The 9,052-nt window shown below is 47.0% G+C and overlaps 1 long non-coding RNA gene across 1 annotated transcript; it reads right to left on the bottom strand.

Moving 5' to 3' along the window:
* Window positions 1-6,203: 6,203 nt before the first annotated feature.
* On the bottom strand, window positions 6,204-6,594 carry LOC137900888 (uncharacterized). The gene is made up of 3 exons (XR_011105683.1): window positions 6,579-6,594; window positions 6,312-6,431; window positions 6,204-6,217 (listed from the first exon to the last, which is right to left on the bottom strand). It is a non-coding gene; the product is annotated as an uncharacterized lncRNA (long non-coding RNA).
* Window positions 6,595-9,052: the final 2,458 nt, after the last annotated feature.

The raw sequence follows: 9,052 nt of genomic DNA, 5'->3' as shown, positions 1-9,052 counted from the left end.
ACAATAGAATGTGACTACATTTCTAAATCACGCAGAATGTCGTATAACTCTTCATTACTTACCAGATTTATATGGTTTTATTTTTCCTAATCCTTGGACCCCTCCGACACCACCTGGTCCGAATCCGCCTGTTCCTGCACCAGCACCACCTGGTCCGAATCCGCCTGTTCCTGTGCCAGAACCACCTGGTCCATATCCGCCTGTTCCTGCACCAGCACCACCTGGTCCGAATCCGCCTGTTCCTGTGCCAGAACCACCTGGTCCATATCCGCCTGTTCCTGCACCAGCACCACCTGGTCCGAATCCGCCTGTTCCTGTGCCAGAACCACCTGGTCCATATCCGCCTGTTCCTGCGCCAGAACCACCTGGTCCAAATCGGCCTGTTCCTGCGCCAGCACCACCTGGTCCAAATCGGCCTGTTCCTGCGCCAGCACCACCTGGTCCATAGCCGCCTGTTCCTTGGGCAGCACCACCTGGTCCATATCCGCCCGTTCCTGCGCCAGCACCACCTGGTCCATAGCCGCCTGTTCCTTGGCCAGCACCACCTGGGCCGATGCCACCGGTCCCTAACCCACCAGGAACAGTCCCATTTTTCACACTTACTTTTAAAGTACTTTTACTACATAGTTTGTACACTTTAAATGTGTTGAAGTGATAAAACACTTCTTACCTTGTCCATAACCGGCTCCGCCCACTGCAGGTGATCCATAGCCTTAATCAGAATGTGTTTTTAGGGTTAATTATCTTTCAGCGTAACATCTGGAATATAATCCTTCTAGTGCTGAAACGAGATCATTTTACCTGATTTGGGTGGTTTTCTTTTACCTCCAGTAGTATAGACACCTGGACCGGTCCCCGCTCCACCAGGTCCATAGCTGCCTGGTCCTGTGCCGATACCACCTTGTCCAAAACCACCCTGCCCAACACCACCCAGTCCTGTCCCGATGGTGCTTGGCCCATACCCACCTGGTCCAGTGCCACCAGGTCCATAAGTACCAGCTCCAGGACCAAAGCCACCTGGACCAAAACCCCCTGGGCCAAAAATAACTCCACCTGGTCCAGTTCCATAAACACCCGGCCCAACACCAGTACCACCAGCTCCTGCGCCACAACAGAAAGCAGTTATTTTTGTTTTTAGTTTCCATTCGCTGCAAAAAATTATTTTTCTATATATTTTTGATGTAATTCTGTCAGTTCTTCTCCTACTTTTTGGAGTTTTGCCGGTACCAAGTCCAAGACCTGTGCCATATCTTGAACCTAGAGTTTAAAACACATTCATACAATATTTAAATTACAAAGACATCTATCTCCTCGAACTATTCAGTTTGTCATATTTTAATATCATAGTTCATTTTTATACAAATCAACTCACCACCGAGACCAGCACCATATCCTCCGACTCCACCGGGGCCCGTTCCTACTCCTACTCCCCCACCTCCGCCTAAACTCCCAGTTGCAGCACCTCCAGGACCTCCACCAATGCCCCTGCCAGGTCCGACACCATATCCACCTTGGCCAGTCCCATAAGCTCCGGGTCCTACACCAAAACCTCCTGAACTGGTACCATAGCCGCCGGGTCCAACTCCACCTTGGCCTCCTGCTCCAAGAGTCCCATATACTGACAGAAAGAGGAAACTTATCATGCTGCTGAATTTCTCAGGTCAGAATAAGTTATTGTAAAAAAAGGAGACTATAATGAGAGGATGTCATGTTTAACCTTTGCCTTGTTTTCCTGCCTTTGCGTGTCCTACTCCGGTTCCGATGGGGTAACGCATGCCTGACGAGGATAGAAAATACACACCTCTAAGGTGTTGCCTTTGTGCTGTCGTTCGCTGAGGTGGTGAGGATTGTATTAACTAGCATACCTCCCCCTGGCAAAAGTCCAGCTCCACCAGCGCCGTAGCCTGTGATGGGTGGCGTGGGAGATGCAGAGAAAATAAATGTTTGTGTTGTTTCATCGGTTTGAAATGTTTCACAAAACATGGCACCAACTCACTTTTTCCAGGTTTCAGGGCGCCGGTTCCTGCTCCACCAGGACCACCAGGCCCAGATACTAAACCTCCTCCAACTCCTCCTGGACCTGCCCCAGTGCCTGCTCCGGCCACCCCACCGACTCCATCAGGCCCTCCGCGCACACCTCCTACTACAGTCCCATCAGGTCTGTGTGCTACATGAGGAAATGCAAACACATTTTCTTGATCTTGCCACAGTTCGATGTGCGGTGATGAATACCCGATGATGGGCGATGTAAAATGTCGTACTGTATGTTTGGATGCTAAACATTCTACCTGTGGCAGGTTTTGATGTCCCTCCTACTCCACTGGCTGCACCTCCTGGTCCAACACCAGTTCCTGTGATAGGACTGTCTCCTCTCCCTGCTCCTGTTACACCACCAGAAACACCTCCTGCTGCTCCTGCTCCTGCGCCTGTGCTATCTCTCTCTCCATCAGGACCTCCATCTCCATCACCTTCACCTGGTGTGTCACCTCTGGGGACACCTGCAGGTAGATTTTACATTTATAGAATTAAATCTGCAACCAGCAAAATGTTTCCATTCAGACCTCCGTCACTGAGGAGATGCCCCGTGAGTGAGTGTTCTTTATTTGGATGTGAGAACAGTGACTTACACACATATTTAAACGTTTTGTCAAGTTTCTTTCTGCCCCTTAATTCATAATTTCAGACATCAGACCGATGAGTCTTTAAAGGGGGGTAAAGGCAGCACTTAATCCCTGTTTTTAATGTATATTTAGGGTAATAGATTTTGAGCAGTATCAAATGTGTACTAGTATACAGTTCTCTCTTTGGTGGTAGGCAAGTTGATTATCCTGAAGTTTAAGTAGTAAATTGGTCAAATGTCCGGTTTTATTTTATTCACCTGGTGGTTTGAGAGGCTTGGCTCCAGGCAGTGTCCCACTCGCGACTTCTCCACCAGAGCCTACAATGTTAGAGTAAAAAAAACAACAGGGACTATTTTAAATGTTAAATACAAAGAAAAATGTAAATATTGCAAAGAGAAATCCTGATAACATTACATCTTGGACGTTTGTTTGGATTTACGTACCGCTTGGTTGTACGGCCTCGCCACCAACTGCAACCGCAGAAACAAAGATTATTTTCAGAAACAGCTTCACAACAAATTGAATTGCTAAATATTGTCACAGTCTAACAGTCATTAGTTAGTGTCAGTCCTGCCATGCATGATTCTGTGACGGGAGGTCGGCGAGAAACACTCACTCTCAGGTAGAGGTAAACCAGCGACGGCTGTGAAAGCATCCAAGTGGAGACAGTGTGTGAACGGCATTGAAATTAAAAGCATTGGTGTTGAATTAAAAGCATCGATACTGCATTAGAAAGAGTTTATCCCATGCTACCATCCTGCCATGTATAACAACAGCTCAGTGCTCAACAGGCTCTGTGTCAGCTTACCAGGGGCAGCTCCTGCGGGACCTGCAGGATATGATGACACAGTCAATGCTGAGTCACTTACATACAGGAAATGACCAAATGGATTGACTGCCTGTGGATGTTGCATGCAGAACAAGGTTTATTTTAGTTGTAGTGTGCCTGTTATGACCTTTTAAATCTCCCTTCTGACCATTAGATACGTGTTGAAACTCTTCAGGCTTTAGTAGCTTATCGGAATTATTCACGGCATCAGAAATGATAGATAGCATCAATGTAAAAGATTTAATTCAGCTTTCAAGTCTTTTACTTTCTTTAATTGAATTGTATTTCATTTTAAGTAGAAGATTTCCTCTTCATAGTCAGGTGGAAAACATAGCGTTAGGGCCCCATCATGGAACTAGCAACACTAAAATTTAAGAAACACGCTTCCTTCGCTTAGTTTCCACCCAATCCAAACTAAAATCTGCATAATGCTTGTGACCCACATGCAATGAACGGAAGCGAGACGCAGGATCGCGTTGTCCTCTCCCTTGCCTACATCTTAAAAGTGAACTGATGCAAGAACATTTGTTAACATGCAATGTTTGCAGACAAATGAAGAAACTCTTGCAATGAAACTGACCTGGAACTGCTGTCCCATTGAGTCCTGGTTTAAAAAGATCATTTTAGAGATATAAAACTGGGAAGCAACACATGCCTAAAACTATTCTGACATATTTGGCTGCAGGATGAATAGTTATTATCTCAGCTTGCATAGATGTGCTTTTTTATTTTTAGCTACGCCACCTGGTTTTGCTCCGATGATTGGAATTCCTGCTCCACCCAGGCTATCTCCATCACCTCCTGCACCCACTGGTCTGCCAGCTACACCAGTACCCCCTGTTGCATTATTATTATTGCACACATGCAAACACTTTCAATGGATAAGCGGTGTTCGACAAATATAAGTTAATGAATAATAACAATTGTTTTAATCTTTCTAAGATAAAATTAACCTTCAGGGTTTTCTGCCATCCTTTTCAAAGGGACATGCTCTACTGTCTAACTGCAAGCTATTTGGTGATGGCTGTAATAATCTGTACATAAAATGAGTTCAAAGTTCTCAAGGATCCAGTCATTTTAAACACACCCTCTCCTCCAGAACTTCCAGACCCTTCTAGCACACTGCCATCACCTGAAATAAAAGCAAAGCATAGAAAAGGACTGAGATTTGAAAATGTTTTAAACTTGTAGGAGACAAAACAAAGACTGCATATTAATGCATTATAGAGGCTTTTGTTTATTATCAGTGATAATAATTATATCCATTTTAAACAATGCCATTTTCTCTTTGTTCTCAAACAAGAGCTCAGGTATGAATTCAGACCAGAAAGTATCCTGCTGTGAGCCAGCGGCGCTAACCGTGCGCCACCATGCTTCCCTTTCCAGGGATATGTTAAAACCTGTGAGTGAGTGTGTTGTGCTTGTGTGTGACTGCTTTTTGGTTCTGTTCACCCTGCACTGATACCTTCTGATGCTGGAGCTGGCGTGCCACCTGTAGGTCCAAGTCCTCCTCCTGGTCCAGAATAGATATAGATTATATAGATTGATTTATAACTCATGAAAAAATGTAATACATATTCATAATCTGCGCAGCCAATGCTTACTTCTGGGTCCAGTTGTTGTATCTGCACCACTGACGGTGGTGGTTCTATTTACTGAAACACCAGTGCCTGTCCCTATCCCAGTTCCTGCAGTTCCAGGTCCTATCCCAGTTCCTGCAGTTCCAGGTCCTATCCCAGTTCCTGCAGTACCAGGTCCTATCCCAGTTCCTGTAGTTCCAGGTCCTATCCCAGTTCCTGCAGTACCAGGTCCTGTCCCAGTTCCTACAACACCAGGCCCAGTTCCAACCCCAGGTACAACTCCACCGAGCTTCCCTACAGTTTATGAAATGCATGCTCCGTTAATTCAGAGTCGGTGCTCACAGCTTCTCATTAATGTTTGAGAAACACGTCTCATACTTACCAGCTTTAGACCCAGCTGTGCCGTAGCCTGAAACAAATGAGACGTCATGTAAGCATTTATGAGGCTGACTGCAGTAAGGTCAGCTGAGATGAACAGCTGTCTAATTTAATGCTCTGGTATTTCATCTCTTTGAAACAACAACAACCAAACTGCATGAACATTGTCACTCTTCGACTACTGATGGTGGATCAATAAATGCTGCTTTTGGATTTAATCTCGTCTGTAACGACAGGACAAATATGAAGTAAACTCATGAGCAACAGTGTGGACTGATGTCAGCAAATCTTTCACATTGAAAATAGCAAATATTCTGGACGTTCACGTTGAAGCCCTTCCCGTCCTCCCACATGAACCAGTCACTGTAATTCCTGCTAACCACCAGCAGAGGTCAGTAAAGGGAATCTTTCAAACCTAAATGGAAGTGAAACCTGTCCTGTGATTCAGAAACAAGCACCAGCATTACTAACAGGAAGCTAGTGAAAACCAACCCAGAGTCCCGGTGCCAGTTCCAAAGCCCCCAGGTCCGTAACCGCCTGAACAAGGACGAGATAGATGCAGCTAGTGAAACTCATCCGGGGGGGTTGGAGAACATCCACCAGAATAAAAACATTTATTTTTTTATCTTGCTCAGAGCTCAGTATCGCACCTCGTCCTGCTCCACCTCCCAACACACCACCAGCACCTGTCGCCACCTGACCTGCACCAGGATCACATATGAATTAGCATTCGGGGGAAATATGGACACTCCAATGCGCATTGTGTCTTTAAGTACCATATTTAGAAGGCTTTGACCCAGTTCCATAGCCTGTAAATGAAAATGTTTCATATTTAGATTCTGGTGCGCTAAGTTTGGATTTGGCTGTACTGATCTAAGACAAGATTGAAATTGCCCCATTAACCTGTTCCATATCCAGGCCCTGGTCCTGCACCGTAGCCCCCGCCTGGCCCATAACCAAGTCCTGGTCCATATCCGCCGGGTCCATATCCTGTGCCTACAGTTCCACCGCCACCTGGCAGCCCTCGGGAGGAACAAATGGTTGAGGTCAAATTCAGACTTGAGATCATTTCAGTCTAAAAATATTTGTCATTCAAGTAAATTATTATTATTTTAAAATCAAATTCCATTTGTGTCACACACATTCTGTGGAATTCTAACAACGTTATACCTCCAGCACCACCTTGTCCAAAGCCACTTGGTCCAGCTCCTGTCCCAGTCCCAGAACCAGGCAAAGCACCAATCCATTGTCCTGCTCCCGGTCCACTACCAGTTGGTGGCCCAGCACCTTGTCCTGGGAGCCCTCCCCTGGGTCCAGCTCCGGCACCAAGCCCTCCTGCACCCAGGGCTCCTCCAAGCAGACCTGTAGACAGCACCAACACAAACACGGAGTTTCATGGTGGACGTTCTGACACGCACAACTTCTGAATATCACAGATTTAGAACACGACAGAACCGTTTTCTGATAAACCTGTATTTTGTCATTTGTAAATTGAAAGTCTTTCTCACCATACTTGCGAGCCTTGGCGCTGGCATAACCTGCAACGTTCCAGAACATGGAAAACGGGTCAGAGCCCAGAATCATCTGATGGATCTGTATGAAGTCATGTGGTAGTATTTAAATATACAGTATCTTTCTCTTTCATCCTACCTCCAAGTCCATAGCCAGCACCACCAGGTCCAACTCCTCCACCTTGCCCATAGCCAGTACCGGCACCACCCGGTCCATATCCAGTACCAGCACCACCCGGTCCAACTCCTCCACCCGGTCCATATCCAGTACCGGCACCACCCGGTCCAACTCCTCCACCCGGTCCATATCCAGTACCGGCACCACCCGGTCCATATCCAGTACCGGCACCACCCGGTCCAACTCCTCCACCCGGTCCATATCCAGTACCAGCACCACCCGGTCCAACTCCTCCACCCGGTCCATATCCAGTACCGGCACCACCCGGTCCATATCCAGTACCAGCACCACCCGGTCCAACTCCTCCACCCGGTCCATATCCAGTACCGGTACCACCCGGTCCATATCCAGTACCAGCACCACCCGGTCCAATGCCTCCGCCCGGTCCATATCCAGCACCAGCACTACCAGGTCCAACTCCTCCACCTGGCCCATAACCAGTACCAGCACCACCCGGTCCAACTCCTCCACCTGGTCTGTAGCCAGTACCAGCACCACCCGGTCCAACTCCTACACCTGGTCTGTAGCCAGTACCAGCACCACCCGGTCCAACTCCTCCGCCCGGTCCATATCCAGTACCAGCACCACCAGGTCCAACTCCTCCACCTGGCCCATAACCAGTACCAGCACCACCAGGTCCAACTCCTCCACCAGGCCTGACTCCAGTACTTGTTCCGGTCCCACCAAGGGCTCCATTTAACAAGGCTTTGATGAGAAAACAATTGATCTGTTCAAATCAGTGTTGTTGAACACAAATACTCCAAAAGAACAGAGTAAATAAAAGTTCCTACCATATTTGCGAGCTTTGGCGCTGACATCATACCCTAAAGACAAATGTAATAATTATAAATCTGGTGTGACAACATTATAGTGTCTGTGGTAATACTGCATGGTATACTACTAATATAATAATAATACTTCTTCCACTACTACTATATCATTTTTTAAAGCTTTTGCTGTTGCATCAAAATGTGCTACATTTTTTAGAACCCTAAATCTATGCATTCATAATTACCTCCTGGTCCTGTTCCTGCTGCTCCCAATCCAGTACCAGTTCCGACTGGTCCAAATCCAGCTCCTCCAGGGCCAGTGCCACCAGGACCATAGCCTCCACCAAAACCAGGTGTCACTCCTCCCAGTCCTCCACCTCCATGACTCCCAGTTGCACCAGGACCTGCACTGCCTGGACCAAAACCGTAGCCCCCACCGCCAACTCCCCCACCTGGTCCTCCTCTTCCAAGGCCTCCCATGGCACCAGTACCTGCACCCCCTTATAATCACAAAACACATTAAATGAATAAAAATCTGTCGGTGATTGGAACATTTCTTACAAAAATATAAAAGCACTTGTGACGGATGAACTTCGGTGGTGAGATAGTCCCCACCCTACACGACTGTGTCAAATGCCATAAACATCGGAACTATTTGGAAGCTGCATTGATTGCAATGTTAACAAAGATTTGAAAGTGATCCATAATCCAGGATCTCTTCTGGATCATCACCAAAATGTAATCATCTGTTCCTGGCAACATTCCCAACATTACCTGAACATTTCATCAAGACCCGTCTGTAACGTTTTGAGTTATGTTGCTGACAGACAGACAGACAGACAGACAGACCAACGCTGTTGATTACATAACCTCGGAAACCCAGGAAAGAAATCCACAAACTCTACATCAAAATGTATGAAACATTATTTGATAGGTGAGTCTTGATTCCCTCAAACATCTGAAAAAGGCACACAATCCGCCAGATTTACCTAATCCGGCTCCACCGCCTGTTCCAGCTCCACCTCCTAATCCAGGGGTGAGTCCCACTCCTCCTCCTGGGAGTCTTCCACCACCAACCCCCAAAGTGCCTCCTTGACCGAGTGAACCTCCTCCGGCTCCAGCGCCGCCTGATTACAGGAGGAGAGTAACAGGAGGTGCTGACACCTCATACCAGTTACTGTCGTG

This window comes from Brachionichthys hirsutus, chromosome 10, assembly GCF_040956055.1.
Source record: "Brachionichthys hirsutus isolate HB-005 chromosome 10, CSIRO-AGI_Bhir_v1, whole genome shotgun sequence".
Taxonomy (NCBI): Eukaryota; Metazoa; Chordata; class Actinopteri; order Lophiiformes; family Brachionichthyidae; genus Brachionichthys; species Brachionichthys hirsutus.
Note: the sequence above shows the minus strand (reverse complement) of the source record. Positions and strands in the feature narration are given on the sequence as shown.